Raw genomic sequence first — 18,822 nt, 5'->3', positions numbered from 1 at the left:
AAAAAAAAAAAAAACAACACTTTTGACACAATCTAACTCTAGGCACACTACAAGAAAAAAATTTACAGGTTATAGCATATAGGGATTTACTACTACAGAACTAGTTTAGCCAAAGGCCTAACTATTAGTGAGGGGAAAACTGAAGAAAAAAACTACCTAAGAGGGGATTCTAAACAGGGATCTATGGGGTAGTAACTAGGGATAACTATCGCTAAGGTTAGAAACCAAAAAACTGACTAAATAGAAGAAAAAGATTAATACAACCTGGAGCCAGCAAAAAGACGCAACCTCGTAGCTGAAGCGGCAAACGAGATCTGCGTATATCACGCCTAGCATTATGGGACATAGGATAGCCTCAAGCCGGTAAAAATAGCTCTCGAGCTTTAGTAATAGGCCGAGTCAGAGCCGAGGTTCGGCTCTGAACCCATCCAGCAAGAATGAAGGTGAGATTGATAACTTAACATCATTTGTTTTTTTTTCAATAATCATTTTTATTGTTTTGCCAAACCATTATACATTTCACACACTATTTACATTATGTACAATATTGCTTCCAATGTTTTAGTTCCATTTTGAATTTCCCTATAATACATTAAGAATAAATATCATTTTAACCAAGTACAGGAAATTAAAATCACAAAAAATTAAACATAAAAGCATCTACAATAGACAATTATAAACCAACTCAAGCCAATAATTTGTATTATTTCTACATTTTCTATCTAATCCAAGAATGTGTTGGTACACATACAGAATGTCCTGACGGAAAGTGGATAGGAACCGCTACGCCAAAATAATATTAAAGATTTGTTCCCAAATTTTTATGCTGTTTATATTTTTCTTATTATTTCTAATTAACAATTTGTGCGCTAATATATGCTTAATTGCTAACAGCCTGAAATTTTGCCACGACACCTGTGCTGGGTTCAACCAATTTCTGGCTATATATAATTTCATTAGTAAACTAATATTCATAATTACAATCTTTTTTGTTTTGTCCAAATTCTCCGGTGGAATATGTAAAATCAGAAATTCCCAGGAGAGTGTTGAGTTTTGGTAACCCATTTTTGTAGTTGTAACTTTAAAGAATTCCATAATTTATAAATGCACTTGCAACTCCAGAACATGTGTAACAGGTCTGCTGTCTGATCTATACACTGTGGACATGTAGGTGACTTTTTTGAATCAAATTTATGAAGTGTAAGATGGGTATAATATGCATTGTTAAATATCATCAATTGAGTAAAGACCAGTTTTTGAAGTGATACGAATTTTAATGTTAAGTTAAACGCCTCTACTATTTTACTGTCGTCTAGGGATGGCAATTTCTCTCTCCAGTATTTGGATAACAGAATATGATTATTATATTTTCTCCCTTTTGCCATTTTATACGCTGAGGATATATATTTTCTATCTTGTTGCAATGCTTCCCACAGCTGACCTGAAATAACTAGTTCCTCTTTTTTAACATCATTTGTTGACCAGGAAAGTCCAACTAGGTTCCACGGATTCTGTTTTCAGCAGAGGCCTGGGGAGAAATGCTCCAGAAGCATGTCTTTAGAGTGTGAGAGGAAACCAACGTGAACGCAAGAAGAACATGCAAACTCCACACAGAAGGCACCCCAGCTGAGAATCGAACCGGAGAACCTTTTGCTGTGAGGCGACAGCATTAACCACTGCACCACTGTGCCGCCCTATGTAGATGAAAACAGTCTTGTAAGTGTGCGATACTGTGCTTCTAAGAATGCAGCAGTAATATGTATGACTATGACAACTATGACTATCACCTTCATCCACAGTCAATATAATGCAATATAATGTCAAAAATAGGGTCTATATTATCTTATCAAAGAGGCATTACAGTGAATGCCTCTTCATTGACCCCTAAAGAATGAACGGCTGATTCAGTGATTTTTTCAATGAAAAAAAAAAAAAAAAAAACTGATTTGGCTAGAAATGAAACATCACTACAAACACATTTAAAAGTGGGGGCTTCACCCCCCACACCTCCCAATGTAGGGGGCTTTATGCCCACACCCCCCTAACTAAATATACCAACTCCAAGATCTCACTACAGTAGGGAAAGGGGCAAATTCATGCTGATGGGCAAGCAATTTTTTTCCCTAGGAAAAAAAAAAAACACTGAATTGACCGTTCACGGAAATGTCAGTTTGTTCTTTAGGAGTCGATGAAGTGGCATTCGCTGTAATGCCACTTCGATAAGATAAGATAAGACAATATAGACCCAAAAAATATTTTTGACAGAGATTCCATCTTTTTTAAACAGAATTTTTCTGAAATACTTGTACTGTAATGGCTGTTTTGTTCAGCTCCACAGTATTTTATAACCTGGTTCCTATCAGCATCTCGAACGCTGACAATATCGAATCTGATATTGTCACATCGAGAATGCCAAAAGTGCAGAACGTTGAACGGGTAAATGGAAATCTCCATAAGGGGAGATTTCCATTTACCTCAATGTAGTGTGGTCCTGGAATTGGTATATTTAAGTAGCTTGCCCCCCTGCCTACACCATTTAGTTTTTTTTTTTTAATTGGCGTTTAAAAATAGGATAGTTCGATCATGTCAGTTCAACATTTAGTGATTTGAACTATTTGAACTATTCAATTTTCAAAATGCTGATATAGACGCGCTATAACCAATATGTGGTGAATCGTAAGGAACAGAATATTACTGCACAGGAGGTTACATGAATGATGTCTTACAATTCATCACATGCACTCACAAGTGATGTGCTCTGAAGTAACAGAGTGGTGCTGCATCACCAGTTATTATTTTGTTTATTACATGGCATGGCAGTGACAACAGAATGTGTGCATTTTCACCCCTGTTTTACTGTACATATCCTATAAAAAAGTGGATATACTCCAATTACTTTTCTTGGGGTTATTTTTGTTCCAAGAATCACTATTTAGTGACATGCTTTCAATACTTTAGCAATTCAGCAAATTTTTGCTTTGAAAACTACTTTCAATCAAATTTATTGCCATTTCAGTTAAAAGACTTGAACCGCTAATATTTCTTTTTCCATTACTGGCAAGACAATGGCATTAGAATCTTTGTCCCACTACCTAATCCAAACTAACTTTATCAGTGTGAATATTTACTAAGATCACAACAGTACAACAAACATTCATCCTTCTAGATAAGCATTTGATAAATTTGCATAACATTGTCAAAAAATGGCACCAGATATTGCCAGATGACATAACTATACCTGTCTTCCTTTCAGGCTAAGTGGTATTTGCCATGACCCTTGGCTTCTTTTGTGTTATTCTGTGCTTGTATAGTCATCCGCATATGGTGAAAGCACACAATCTTGAGGCCAAAGAAAGGAAAGGAGGGGAATCTACAGGTGGGTTAGGCCCCACAGTGACCATCTTCTCTGCCTGATACAGACAACAAGAAGGGTGGAATGGGAGGGCTTTGAAAGTTATGGCCATACCACCAAAGTGATAGCATGGCTACTGATCAGGGTGAAAAGACCAGACTAGAGTCACTTTCCCGGATAAGGCTCAGGTAAGGACAAAAATGCAAAATTCTCTTATGTGAAACAATCCATAATTCATAGTGACTCTCAGAAGAGTGCATGCAGTCATATGGCTAAAAACACTCTTTTCTACTTATATGTAAATTATTAGATAAGATTATTTGTTTCTGGCAGCTTCCAAAAACAGAACAGAATTGATTCTGTACCCCATAAGGTGTTTTAAACAATTTCATAATATACTGCACAATTTTGGTAAAAATGTGAAAATGGAATGCTAGTACATGGTAGCACTGAAAATAATTTCAGTTCTAACAAAAAATACCCTTAAATGTGAATATTTGTTGCTCAGTTGACCAGGGCTAGCTTTAGACATAATGATGCCCTAAATGAAAGGCTCCTTAGCATTTTGCCTCTTCACTGCCCACACACAGACACACATCCCTCACTGCATCTACCCCCTGTTGTTTTACCCATCATGGCTTCCCTATATCATCTTGAGGCCATAGGTTTATAGATAATCTGAGGTCCAATTTTGAGCTAAGTTTTAACATTTTGATCCAATGATGGCCTGAACAAAAAACATTAGCAAGGAAAGAAAAAATCTTATTTTATAATCTGCATCTAACAAAAAAGCATTTCAAAATAAACTGAGAAGACAGATGCTTGTAATGATACATAAATCATATCAGGAAATAGTGCCTACTTACGTAATGCAACAGAAAAAAAACATAGTCACTTTCTGTGCAGCCATCAAATTCCTCTGTCGTTAGACACAAATGGTAACAGTCATATATTTCAAACATCTGCTGTGAAATATATATATATATATATATATATATATATATATATATATATATATATATATATATATATATATATATATATATATATATACACACACACACACACACACACACACACACACCCACATATATATATATATATATATATATATATATATATATATATATATATATATATATATATATATATATATATATATATATATATATATATATATGTATGTATATATATATATATATATATATATATGGATTCACTTCAGAAGCCTGAATGATCACAAGCCTGAACTGCATAAGCTGGAAGACGAAAAGCCTGAAATTTCATAAGGCTGAAAAACTCAAAAGCCTGAATCCCATAAGACTGAAAACAGATTGGATACATATACTGACTGAAGACAACACAAAACAGATTATATTTCACTAAATATAAGCAGGAGGGCAAGCCCCCCTGCACTGCACCCCCACAAACACACACCCTGCTACATATATATATATATATATATATATATATATATATATATATATATATATATATATATATATATATATCAGCTCCAAGATTGCACTTCACTACACTAAAGTGCAATCTCGGAGTTGATATATTTAATTAGCAGGGGGTGTGGGGGGGCACAGCCCCCCACATGGGGGGTACAGGGGGTCTTGCCCCCCTGCCCATACTTGGTGAAAACTGCTATCCTTTGTCTTGTATGTGTTTTTGTGTGTCATTTTTTGTGTTATGTATATTTTCAGTCTTATGGGCTTCAGGCTTTTGAGTTTTCAGGCGTATGAAATTTCAGGCTTTTGATCTTCCGGTTTATGCAATTCAGGCTTGTGATCATTCAGGCTTCTAAAGTGAAACCATATATATATATATATATATATATATATATATATATATATATATATATATATATGTACATATGAAATGATCGACAACTTGAAATATCGACAGTGACTTCACCGACAAGTCAAATAACCGACATCGCAAATCACGGACGTTTACCAGGTAAGGGATGTAAATTCGCTACTCATGCCTACCATGGTTTAGTAAGTGTGGCAGTGTCATGCAACCATGGTGGGCATGAGTAGCGAATTTACATCCCTTACCTGGTAAATGTCCGTGATTTGTGATGTCGGTTATTTGACTTGTCGGTGAAGTCACTGTCGATATTTTAAGTTGTCGATCATTTCATATGTACCCATATATATATATATATATATATATATATACACACACACACACACACACACACACACACACACACACACACACACACACACACACACACACACACACACACACTCACCATGCTTCCTCACCCCACCTCACTCTCAAAAGAGTCTCGTACAATGTATCACTCTGATGTCATACTGGAATGAAAGTGAAATAAAGTACAGTTGCTTTAAGTTGCACTTGCCCATTACAGTAGCTGTTCAGATTCCTCACTGTGCAGTAACCTAACCTTTAGGCTATATGGGTTGCTTCTCTGCCAGGAAACAACAACCAGCCAGCTTCACAAAGCTTTGCCCCCACCTTAATTCTGATTGCTGATTGGCTAGTCCGAAGGTGGGAAATCAGCAACCAGAGTGAAGATCTCTTCACTACTTTCTTGCCCATACAGAGAAATTAAAGAGCCTAACAATAACAAAGAAACATATAAAGTAGAAGCAAAAAGAACCCTAGTTTATATCTAAACTATAGCTATAATAGGTGGATGGAAGGTGGCTGCAGCTACTTCAGTAGTGATGAATTTGAACATCTACTGTTATGGGTAAGTGCAACTTACATAACTGTGCACTATATTCATCATTCCCAGTACTGCAGAAGGCTTAGCTATATGGATTGATTACCAAACCCTATTTAACAAGGGAAGAGGAAGGATATAGATCAATTAGCCCCTGGAATACAGTCTTAGCAAATCCAGTCATGGGCCTTGAAAAGGAATACAGTTTGTAATGCTTTGTAAAAGTGTGCGCTGAGGACCATGAAGCTATCTCTAGAATGCTTCTAGAGTCCACCCCTTTCTAGTATGCCATAAAAGAAGACAAGGATCCAGCAGAATGTACCTTGATACTACCCAGAATAGTTTTACCATAGTGAGAATAACAAAAAACAACAGCTGAGGACAACCAGGTCCTTATCAGATGATCAAAACGCCGTTTCTGCTAATACGAACTGATTGCCACGTATTGCACAATCTACATAATCGCTGAACATCCAAAACAGAAAAATCTGAAATGTCAAAGTGTTTTGGTTGGCCCTTCTGCGGTATAGCTCTGTAAAGTAAGCTTGCGATAGTTATGGACCTTAGGGTAGGTTGTAGGTTAAGGTAAGTGTATAGATAGGTAATGTATGTAAGATTTAGTGTAGTGTTAAAAGTAGGGTTTTGTTAAATGTATTTATGTGTATTATTTATTTTGTTAGGGTATATCTCAGTAGGGGAAGTATGCGGTAGTTACAGACCTTAGGGTTAGGGAGTGGTTAAGGATAGTGCATAGATAGTTGTGTATGTGGGGTTTAGTGTCATTTTAGAAGTAGGGTTTTGTTAAATTTATGAATGTGTATTGTTTATTTTGTTTGGGTATATCTCCTTAGGGGAAGTGTTTGGTAGTTACAGACCTTAGGGTTAGGGAGTGGTTAAGGATAATGCATAGATAGTTGTGTATGTGGGGTTTAGTGTAGGGTTAGAAGTTGGGTTTTGGTGCTTTACTTTAGGGTTAGGAGTAGGGTTTGTTTAGTGTATGTATGTGGTTTATTTATTTTGTTTGGGAAGGTAGTATGTAGTTGGTGGTGGGGTTGGCCGACTATGACCGTTCGATGTTTTAAATTTCACGGTTTAGTGCTTTCGGTCTATTTGCAGTTAGATTAATACATGTCACTCTTTTGGTATTCACTGAAATGGATTTTCACGCAACTGATATAGACCCAGGACAACCACCTGGAAATCATCTGTTTAGATACAAGATGTCCAGTTTTTGTCCCTTGATAAGAAATAAATAGCTGATCAGCTTTTGTAAAAGTTCTATTTTTATCAAGACAGTACTTGAGCTGTTTATGCATATCCAGAATATACAGAATCATTTCTCTCTGTTTTTTGGTTTCTGGGTGGAAAATTGGGAAATTAATGGTTTGATTCAAAGTAACTCTTAAATGGCTGTGGGTATGAAAGAATGGTTTGTTCTTAATGTGACCATTGCTCTCCAGAATATGAGGCAATGTCCATCCACCATAAGACTTTTTAACTCAGATACTCTACTTGTAGGTGTCAGAGCAATGATGAGTGCAGTCAAGAATCTTAAATCAACCTGATGAGCAGATTCAAAAGCTGACATAGTCGACTCTTCCAGCACAAAGTTCAGATTGTATGGAGGAGCAACCTGTTTAAAAGGAGGCCTCTTGTTTAAACCTCCTTTTAGAAACTGTTTTATCACAAACAACGAAGAAAGAGGAAAATACGTGGGCAGACATGCTGAAATGGCTGCAAGATGAACCTTTACAGAGGAATAAGTGAGGCTGGAGGAAAGTAATTCTCACAAGTATCTCAGCACCAGTGGTACAAAATCACTGATGGGCCCTTGATTATTGGCTAGGCACCAACTAGAAAAATCACTTCCATTTACCAATATAGGTTTTTCTAGTAGTAGTTTTTCTTGTTTCCTTTAGTACCCGCTAGATGTCCTCATGTAATAAGTGCCTAAAAGGCATTAGAATTGAATCATCCAGGCAGACTGTTGAAGTTAATTAAGACTGGGGTGTATCAAACTCTCCCTGTCTTGTATGAGTGGATCTTGCCTGTGAGAAAGCTTGTGGTAACTGCCATTGGTCAGTTCCATAAGACAGAAGAACCAATATTGCCTGGGCCAAAGGGAATCACCACAATTATTTTTTTGGGAGTCCATCTGAATGTTCAGAATTTATTTATTTATTTAAATTTGTTGACTGGGAGTGTCCGACTGGGCGTAGGTCCATTTTCAGCGGAGGCCCGGGGAGAAAAGCTCCACAGTTAAAATAAAAAGACAGTATATACATTGGATTACATAGTGAATAACAATTTACATAGCAATTACTTACAACATATTTACAGATGAAGAACATAGTACATCAGTAGACAACTAGAATCTTTATCTGTGAAATGCATACCAGACATTAACAAATGTTACAAGAAGAAGTTTGTGCTGTATAATAAGTACTGGCTTATGAGCATCTGAGCTTGCTATAATCAAGGTAGTTAGTGGAGTGGAAAGAAAGGTAGTGGTTGGATGATATTAGAGTGGGAGTTGCAAGGGCATAGCCAGCATGTTTTTAGTTCGCTTTTTAGTAAAGTTTTGAAGTGAGTGCATGATGGTATGGAGGTAATTGTGGGTGGGAGTGAGTTCCATAATTTGGCTATGGCACAAGAGAATAGTGCTTCACCAGCAGAGCTATTGGCTTTAGTGATCTGCAAGTGATTTTTGCTGCTGGATCTTAGTGGTCTGGTGGTGCGATAGGGTTGGAGTAGATTCTGGAGGGATGGGACATTTAGTGGATGGTTTACTAGTTTGTGGGCGAGTGAGAGTTGATACCACTGAAGGAGGTGAGGGAGTTCAAGCCAGCCCAGTTCAGCAAGTGAGAGACAGTGGTGACTACGGTAGGATGCCCCAGTGGCGAATTTGGTGATTTTGTTGTAGCAGGTCTGTAGCTTGTTTAGATCACATTGCCTTAGGTTGGTATATATTGGAGAGGCATAAAGTAGGGTGGAGATAAGGTGGGAATTTGCTATTGAAATCTTTGCTGCTTTGGTGAGAAACTGCTTATTTCTGTATAATGCTCCTAGTTTTTTGTGGACTTTTTTTATAGTCATGGATATGTGAGTATCAAATTTTAGTTTATTGTCTATTTCCACACCTAGCAATTTGGTGTGTTCAGTTGGGTATATAGTGGTGTTGTCTTTTGCCGAGATATTAAAGTGAAAGTTGTTTAGAGTATGTTTGGTGGGTTGAAAGATGAGTAGTTTAGTTTTGTTTGGGTTGAGTATTAATCGGGCATCGGATAACCATGTTTCAACAGAGGAAAAGGCTTCCTGTGTGACATTTTGCAGTTTTGATAGGGACTGGGCTGAGCAGATGATGGTCGAGACATCTGCGTATTGTATGAGTGTGCCATGTTTGGTGGCAGAGGCTAGATTATTGGTGTAAACAGAGAAGAGTATGGGTCCAAGGATGGATCCTTGGGGAACCCCTATGGAGACAGGTAGTTGGGGAGATATGTCATTCTGCCATACAACGGATTGTTGGCGGTCAGACAGGTAACTCTGAAACCAGTTGGTGACCGATTGTGAGAAGGATAGGTTATTGAGGACAGAGATAAGTTGTTTGTGTGGGACCATGTCAAATGCTTTAGATAGGTCTAGGAAAGTAGCAGAGGAGAGATAGCCATTGCTTTTATGCTGAAAGATAGTGTTAGTAAAGGAGAGTAAGGCAGTGGTGGTGCTATGGTTTGGTCGGAAACCATGCTGAGTACTGGAAAGGATGTTGTTAGTAAGGAGGTAGTCTGAGACCTGAGAGTGTATGCATCTCTAGTATTTTGGAGAGTGGAGAGAGAATAGCTATGGGGTGGTAATTGGTTAGTTCTGTGGAGGGTCCGCCTTTGTGGAGGGGAATTATATGTGATACTTTCCACAGTGTGGGAACGTAACTTTCTGACAGAGATCGGTTAATCAAGATGGATACTGGGTAGGCCAGAGCATCAGCTGCGATTTGTAGGCATTCACTTGGGAGGCTGTCTGCTGCTAATTTGGTGGGTTTAAGTTTAGTTAAGAGTTTTTTATGTTGGAGGTAGGTACAGGAGAAAAAGAGAAGGCAGTGAGGAGATTACTAGTTGAAGGTGTGGGTTGGAGGGGAGGGGGGTTGTGTTGTTTAGCTAGTGATAGTATGGTTTGGGTGAAGTGTATGTTGAATGAGGTAGCAATATTTTCTGAGGAGTGAGGGATGTTAGGAGGAGGGGTACTGACTTTACCTGGGTAGAGGATGGAGTTTATGGAGGACCAGAATTGTTTGGGGCTGTGTTGTGAGGAGACTAGGGCAGACTGGTAGTACTGGGATTTGTCATGTTTAATTAGCTTTCTGACTCTATTGCGTAGTTCTAGGAATTTTTGTCTAGCTGAGGGGGTTTTGGTTTTGTGCCAGTGCTCCCAGGCTTTATCCCTGTTTTTCATTTCTGACTTAGTGGTTTTCTGTAGCCATGGGGAGGGTTGTGCTTTGGTTCTGGAGAATCTTATGGGGGCATGGTAATTAAGGATGTTCAGGAAGGTAGTATTAAAAAAATTCAACTGCATCATCTAGACTGAGGTACTTTAGAGGATGCCAGTTACATTCTTTGAGGGATGAGATGAATGTGAGTGGGTTAAAGTTTAATTTTTTACGTATTTGACGGTAGATGACAGGTTTAGCTTGGTATAGGTATTTTTTGAGTAGGAATGTTGGGGAGTGATCACTGAGGCTATCTGATAAGCAGCCTGTTATATATGACTGGGGGCTCTTATGGACTAGTATCCAGTCCAGGTTAGTATGCTTGGTGGAGTTTTTATTTATCCTGGTTGGTGACTGGACTAGTTGAGTGAAGCCATGAAGGTGTACATGATGGGTTGGATTGTTGCCAGAACAGGATTGCCAGTCAATATTGAAATCACCTAAGATGATAGTTTCTTGGGGGAGATGGTGGGTAGACCAGCTGAGGAGGTTTTCTAGGGGAGGGATGTTTTGGCCAGGTGGGAAGTAGCATCCAATTATGTTGATGGCTTTGCTTTGGTTAATTTTGAGGTTGGTATATATTATTTCTTCATTGCCTATTTGTGGAGCTGATGATTTTAAGATCTGGATGTTTAGATGCTGTTTAAATATTATAGCTACACCACCTCCTTTTTTGTTTAGCCGGTCTACTCTTAGTATGCCGTAGCCTGTAGGGAGTATTTGCTCACTGGTAATGTGAGGTTTTAGCCAGGTTTCTGTCAGGATGACTATATTTGGGGAGTACAAGTCTATGGTGGCATGGGGTTCATGGACTTTGTTGGATATTCTTCTAATATTAAGGCATAGTAGAAGGAAGTCACTTGGCTTTCTATTGGCTGTAATATGGGAGAAGTTGTGGTTTCTAGTCTGATTATGAAGATTGGGGTTGGAGATGGTAGGCCCAGGGTTGGGGTGGATGCCTCCACTTAGGGCTAGTTTTGATAAGCATGAGATTATTAGTTTTCTCAGTTTTTGAATGTGTTTGTTTATAAGGGAAACTTTATGATTGTGCTCTGTGGGTAATAGGTATGGTGGGAGGGTTACTATGTTAAGTTGTAGGGATGCTTTATGTTTGAGTAATATAGTTGATAGAATACGTAGGGGGTGCATAGGGATGGTTCTTGAGCTGGTGGGAGGGGAGCTGAGTGTGGGTGAGACATGAGTGGTGGTGTGAGTAGTAGTACAGTGGTAGTGGTTGAGTGGGGGAATGATGGAGCTTTGGTAGGATGTAAGATATGCAAGGAGAGTGCATGCAGTGAGCATAGGAAAGGTATGCTTGTACATGTTAGTTGAGGAGGTGTGATAGCAGTGGGAAGATGGAGGAAGTAGTGTTGGGTTAGTGCTGTGGTTGGCTATTAGAAAGATGGAAGGGGTTTGAGTGCAATAAAGGTGGGACCACCGGGGGCGGGAGGAAATAGGGGGCAGGGTGGGGAGCGAAGCGGGTAGAGACCCTGATAGTTGCTCGTATGAGGGGCTGGAAACAATCACAAAGCAAAGACAAGTATGTGTTAAGAAACAATCACAATTGACCAAGGACTGCTCTGAAACTGTAAGTCATTTCTTAATTTCTCAGCTGGAAAAACAGGATAACCTTGTATCAGTAGGCTACTGTGGTCATAGTTTAAATTTACAAACACACAGTATTGATCATTTATGGATACTATTTGCTAACAGAAGGGAGTAAGAGAAAGTGGAAGATGTGTGTGTGTGTGTGTGTGTGTGTGTGTGTGTGTGTGTGTGTGTGTGTGTGTGTGTGTGTGTGTGTGCGTGTGCGTGCGTGCGTGCGTGTGTGTGTGTGTGTGTGTGTGTGTGTGTGTGTGTGTGTGTGGTCCAGAATTGGAATACTTACATACTTATACACATACATACATATACACATACTTATATCCAGAATTACCCTGGATATAAGTGATAAGGGTGGAAAAGGATAACAGAACATTCCTGTCATTGGGAATAAAAATGTATATGTTTTCCAGGCTTGTTTGTCAGTAGTCATGGTTCAAAATTTATTTGTCTATTTTGAAAGAAGGAAAACAGACCTATTTGAGGTGTTCCCATAATTCGATCAAAGCCAGGAATACTCTCTCATTAAATTTCCATCCATAAGACTCTTTTCTTGTCCAGCTCATCTTATTGGACACTACATTTTTCTCTGACAGTAAGTAAGATGACTAGAGGTTTAAGGAATGTTGAAGATCTACCACCCAAGCCACCACTGCCTGCCTGTAAAAGGGTCAAACCTTGCACCTCTCTGCTTGTTTATGTGCCATATAACTGTGGCATTGTCAGTAATCACTTGTAGAGGTCCTGGTGACCAATGTTGATGCAAAGATTTCAAGGCATGGATCAAAGCAAACATCTCCTTTATAATGCTATGCTTTGGGCTGTCTGAATAATTCCACAGGGCCTACACCTTTACCTGCATTGAAACTGTTCCCAAGCAAAAACTGATGCAACTGTGGTAAGGGATTGGTTTGAGGTCTGAGGAAAAAAACACAGGGACCTGCGTTCAGCTGAATTTGTTGTCTTTACTAATGCAGTTCTATTTTTAGAAAGTTCAAAACTCAAATGTGATGATTAGGACCATGTAAGTACTGGGTCCATGTGTTTTTTTCTTTTTTTTTTTTTTAGAAATCACAGTATCCTTTTCATATGTAACCTGGCTTGAGGAATCATGAGAATCATAGAATCCATGAACCCTAGGATTCTGAGAAATTCTCTTGCAGAAGTCTAAAACTGATTGGAGAAGCTCTGAAAAGTTTTCAGGTAAAAATCTGCCTTCACTTATGTCAGAAAAATCTTTTGAAGACAGATATCTAAAAGGCAATCAAGAAACACAATCCTGTGAGACACAGTCAAGATTTAGCTGAAAGCCCAGCTTGGTCAGAAGAGACTTAGCCTGGGTTAATGACTATTGACATTTTTATAAAAACTGTGCAAAGAGTAAGCCATTTATGTCATTTAAGTAAGGTAATATGTGAATGCCATTCAGTCTGCAGTGAGCTATCACTGGGGATAGAGAACTGATAATGTGACTCAGATACAGAAAACCTCAGAAATTTCCTGAAGCACGGGAATGTGATAATAAGCATCCTGTTATCTTGTAACTCATGGAAGGAAAGAAGGATACCAGGTTCTGTGTTGTCAACATTTTGAATTTAAGTACTTTCACACAGGTTTAGAAAGGAAAGATTTAGCACTGATCTCCAACAGGCCTATTTTTTGGTACTAAAAACAATCTGGAACAGATTAATTTGCTCCTTTGACTTATACAAACTGGTTATATGACTCCTTGGGTGGGTAAAGACTAAGAAGCCTAAGGAAAATATTCTTCCTGGATTGGTGGGTAGGTACAAATTTCCTGAATGGAAGTTTTTGTTTCCAGTGCCATCTGCTACCCTCTTGCACCACACAGCCTCCAAGTGTCTGAGACAATCCTTTGCTAAAGAGAGATGCTGAGGACCAGCTATTGGGACAAGTTTGGGGAGATACTGACCAGTGTAAGTGTGTGCGTGTGTGAGTGTGTGTGTATGTGTGTGCGGGAGGGGGCTGGCATTGTCATTCTATGTTGTTGCTCTCTCCCCTTTTCTGAACGACCCACTTCTTATTGTTATTTCCTTCTGTCCATCTCTTTTTAGCTCTTTGTTTGCCAGAATATTACTGATTTTGCTTATTTGACCTTTTACAGGAAGAGGAATGCCTAAAAGGTTTTGGGAAACATGAAAAAATCTTTGATACTCCATGAATCAGTTTCTGTCTTTTTTAAAATTGTTTGAGAACCCGGGTTGCAGAAGGTCAATACCTCCTTGTCTAAAGCAGGATCTAAAAGTTTAGACTTTATATCATCAGCAGACTTAGTTACATAGCCAGGCATATCTGCTCAGCACTGTAGCAGTGGCCCTAGACACAAAATCTGTGCAATCAAACTCACTCTTCAAAGCATGTTTAGATACCTGGAACAAGGTAAAAATAGTTTGATTCATAAAAGAGCCATCTTCTTTGACTTCTTGTAGCAAATTCCTCCAGACGGCCAGTATAACAAAACATAAACTTCCACATATATGCCTTATGATTTAGAATTCTGAAAGCTAAAGTGAAAGAAAAAAACTTCTCTCACCTAGACCGTCTAACACATTGCCTTCCTTGTCACCAAAAGCAGAATTAGTGTTTAAATTCAACATGTTGCCAGCAAGTGAAGTACTGGATTTATCTGCTGGTCTGGTCTAAAGTGAGAGAAAAAGAAAATAAATATATTAGACTGAGGCACCTATACATTTTTTTCTGCTTTTTAGGGACTGATGTCTGGGTATATGATTACAGGCAGCATTCAACACATCATCACGGGGTCGGCAGTATAGCAGGGATATGTGAGGAATGAGGTATTGCACTGAAGATGGCTGGATAGCAGAAACTGGTATGCTTGTTAAATAAGGTAATAAAGGAGTTTGAATATTATATAGCACTTTGTACTGAAGATTGTGCGCTGGCTGACTGTGCGGGTTTGATTTGTATGATTTACCTAGACGAGCACCTTGTTGTATGTGCGTGGAATCTGGGACTGGGAGGAATGAGGAATAGCTATTTGTAACATATGATAATATCTCTGCGGTTCAGGGGAAGAGCTATTTGTTCCCATAAAAAAATCCTCATTCAACTTGATATGGTCTGATCAAAAGAAAATTCCTTCACAAGAGAATTAGCATTTTCCTCAATATCAGAGAGTTGGGGCTTGTGAATCTGTAGATGAAGCCCTATCTCTGTCAATATCAGAATTATCAGACCCTCTTTCTTCAGGAATTTCTTTACATTGAATGCCCACTGTAATGGCTTCTGAACACCATGATTCATAGTCTGCAATGAATATCTAGCTAAGGTAAGAAAATTGTCTTTCTTAACAGTAATACCTTCTTGTGATAAACAATGTTTAATATTTTTTTTTCTTCATAGAAATCCTTGTGAATGAAGACTGATTTGAAAGAGGGCCATCTGACAAGTCTAATGGTCTATTGCTCCAATTACCCCATAAAGAATCTCCAGTAGTGTCTCCTAGCCATGCCCAAATTAATAGCTGAAGAGGACATGGTTGATCCCCACTTCCCAGTAGCTGAAAGAACTACACCAGTGGAAGCTGGAGGGGTAAGTGTATTGTCTGTGGAACAACAAAAGGCCACTACAAGTTCACCTACTACTGGCTGTGGCATAAACTGACACCCCAGCACTGGCAAAGGCTCCCTGGTAAGTGCCATTTTCTTTCTAGGTATAACAGGGATGGAATCAGCAGAACTGTTGTCAGTATCCATGCTGTAGCTTTGGAGGAGATGCCAAAAGAGGCAAGCACTGCCAGAACAAGTTGGTTGAATGATAAGTTGTCAGCTAGTGAACATAAGCAGTACATTTATACACAACCTCACCCAGCTCTTACACAAAGTAAAAGCACAAGCAGTACAAAAATACCCTCTCAGCACTCTTTTGCAAGTATTCACTGACAGAAAAAAATGGCAGATAAGGTTGTCATGAAGTGAACATAAACACCACACTGATAAAACCCATCAATGCTCATCCCAAAGTAAAACTTTCAGTGACAAAATAAAAGTTTACATTAGCACTGCAATTTTTTTTTTTACAAAATTAACATCCGGTTAGTTAAATAACACTAGAAATGAAAAAAACTGCAGTCTCTGACAGGAAACTTCAAATACTGATAAAAATACCAGGTATCTTAAAACAGAAATACTGTTTTTAGAGAGAATATAAAACAACATCATATTTTCTTTAAAGGGCAACAATTTCTGTGTGGAGTGGTTTTCCAGTTGGGATATATCTGCCAGAAACAAAGTTCTAAGCCAGTTGCTGTACCTGTAAAGTCCCCAAGATCCTTCTCCTCAAAACAGCAAGAAAGTACTGAAGAAAGTTTTATTATGCTGATCTCCAGAGTAAGTGTGTGGGAGGGGAGGCAGAGCTTTGTTAATCAGGGAAGTTGTTGTTTCCTTTGCAGGGAAACAACCCATATAGCCTAAAAATTAGTGCAGCAGTGGGAATGATTAACTTCCAGTACAAACTAGTAACAAGTATATTTATATAAAACAGCATGCCCCCTTACCCCATCTCCTAAAATAATCACCTAGTTAAGCACATGCTGTTTGATTATGAAGAAACTGAAAAATAATAATCACAATAATGCACCCAAAGGTTTTGCTCTTAAACAGTACACTGCCCCTAACTTAACTATAGTAACCTTTTCTGCAACCTCTGAAGCTTGTTATGAAAGTTAAAGAAGTAACATCCACACTGTCCATAGCCCTTACACAAGCTACAGGAACATTCGGTGCACACCTCAGAGGTTTGATTGTAAAAAAAAATGAATGGAATAATAACCACCTTTCCCCAGTCTCCGAAACTGAACTACAACAATCTCCTGTGCACATCTCCAAACGTGGTCAGTTTTAGACTAGATGATGTTCAATGCAGAGGCTTATGTCAAAATCCACTTACAGAGCTTGCACTCAGGCACTGAAGACAAACTCATAAAATTAGGTATAAACCCCTATGTCACCCACTGCATATCCAGCTGGTTGCAAGATAGGAACCAAGTAGTTAAGATAAGGTAGTTTACCTCCACAGAAACACCTGTCATTAGTGAAGCCCCTCAAGGCTTGGTGCTGGGGCCACTACTGTTTGTCAAGTACTTCTCTGAAGTAAAAAAAATAATTGGCAGCATTCATTATCCAGTGTTGTTGTAAAAAAAAATGGAAGATCGAGTACACGTGGGTAAGGTAAGGTAAGTGTTGGTTTGGGATTTTACTACCAAAACATACCGATGTAATGAAAACTTCAGCATTGCTGTAGGAGTGTATGTGCAAGTATCTGTGGCTTAGAGTTAAATTAAGGGTTAGGGCAGGGATAGCTTTAATGTTGTGCACGTGTACTGCAGCATGTGGTGTGTGTCTGAGTGGCTTGTGTACTGGTAATGTTATGGAATGTTTTTTTTCAAAGCTATGGTGTAGGGTTGGGGTTAGGAGCAAGGTCAGGGTTAGCACATATTAGTAAATTTGGCCAGGGAGGGGTCTAACTGCTTTATAGACCAGGCATACATTATTTGTAAGTAACATGTAAGAAACAGAATATAATGATAGTTTCTAAAGCCTTCATGAATAGTTTCTTTCAAGTTAAAGTCTTTTAAATGTCAAATCAGAAAACAAAAATGTGTAATCCCTCTAAGTTTATGTCTCCACAGCAGAAACTTTAGGATCAATGAATCAAACCAATTCTGACTAGTGGCAATAGGGGGGATTAAAAGAAAAGGTATAAGTCTGGCCATGTCAGGCACCATCAGTAACCATCAGACTATGCATGAATCAGTGACACAGCCCTCAGTTATTCTAGGAAAACACATCTTAAGGTCATTCAGTGGGAAGTACATACATATCTTCTTAAACAGTAAACTGGAGTACTTTTCCCCATTTATTTTTTCTATTTTTTTTCATCAAGAAAAACTGTGGTGGCTGCTTTTGTGGTTATACATTTCTTAAGATACAATGCATGACAACTTTGCTACATGTTATTTTGCAGTCTTCTATACACTCTGAAAATCACAAACTATTTGTTTTCATGATAAACTGCATTCATTTGTAGAAGTATACTGTTTCAAGAATCTACTTGAGCCTCAAATCACTTCAATTATAAGGTTATAAAGTGCTTTGTCCACAGATAAACATTAATCTCAACTATCTGATTTAACTGCTAAAATTGCACTTATTCTTCCCTCAGGAATAAATGGAAGTATTTTGCACCTGAAGAGTTGAGCATTAGAACTCCTAAATTGTTCATCAAAATGTCAAGATATTGTTAAAAGGCATACCTTCAGGCCAGATGAAAAGCAGCAATTGGTCCCATTTCTATTACATTTATAGAGGCTGTGTTACAGACACTGTACAAGCTTCAGAGTTACTGCATGCTATGACAACCATCTTAAGTGTGCAACGATTCACCCAGTGATCTGTATTCAATACAGAGAATTACTCTTGGATCTTTCATCTGCGGCACACTGAGCCTGAATAAAATGAATGGCACACATTATGGCAACACTGTGTATCATTCAGTTTCACAGCCCACTGACTGCTGTGCTCATTTGGGAGTACTGCTGCTACCGTGAAACAGTGACTGGTAATGCATGCAGCAAGGAGACATTGTGAGCTCTATGATTACAACACAGATTGTTCTCTTGAGATTGCAGTATTCAAA

Source organism: Protopterus annectens, chromosome 9.part0, assembly GCF_019279795.1.
Source record: "Protopterus annectens isolate FY-2018-M chromosome 9.part0, PAN1.0, whole genome shotgun sequence".
NCBI lineage: Eukaryota > Metazoa > Chordata > Ceratodontiformes > Protopteridae > Protopterus > Protopterus annectens.
The sequence above is the reverse complement of the archived record's forward strand: the minus strand, read 5'-3'. Positions refer to the sequence as shown.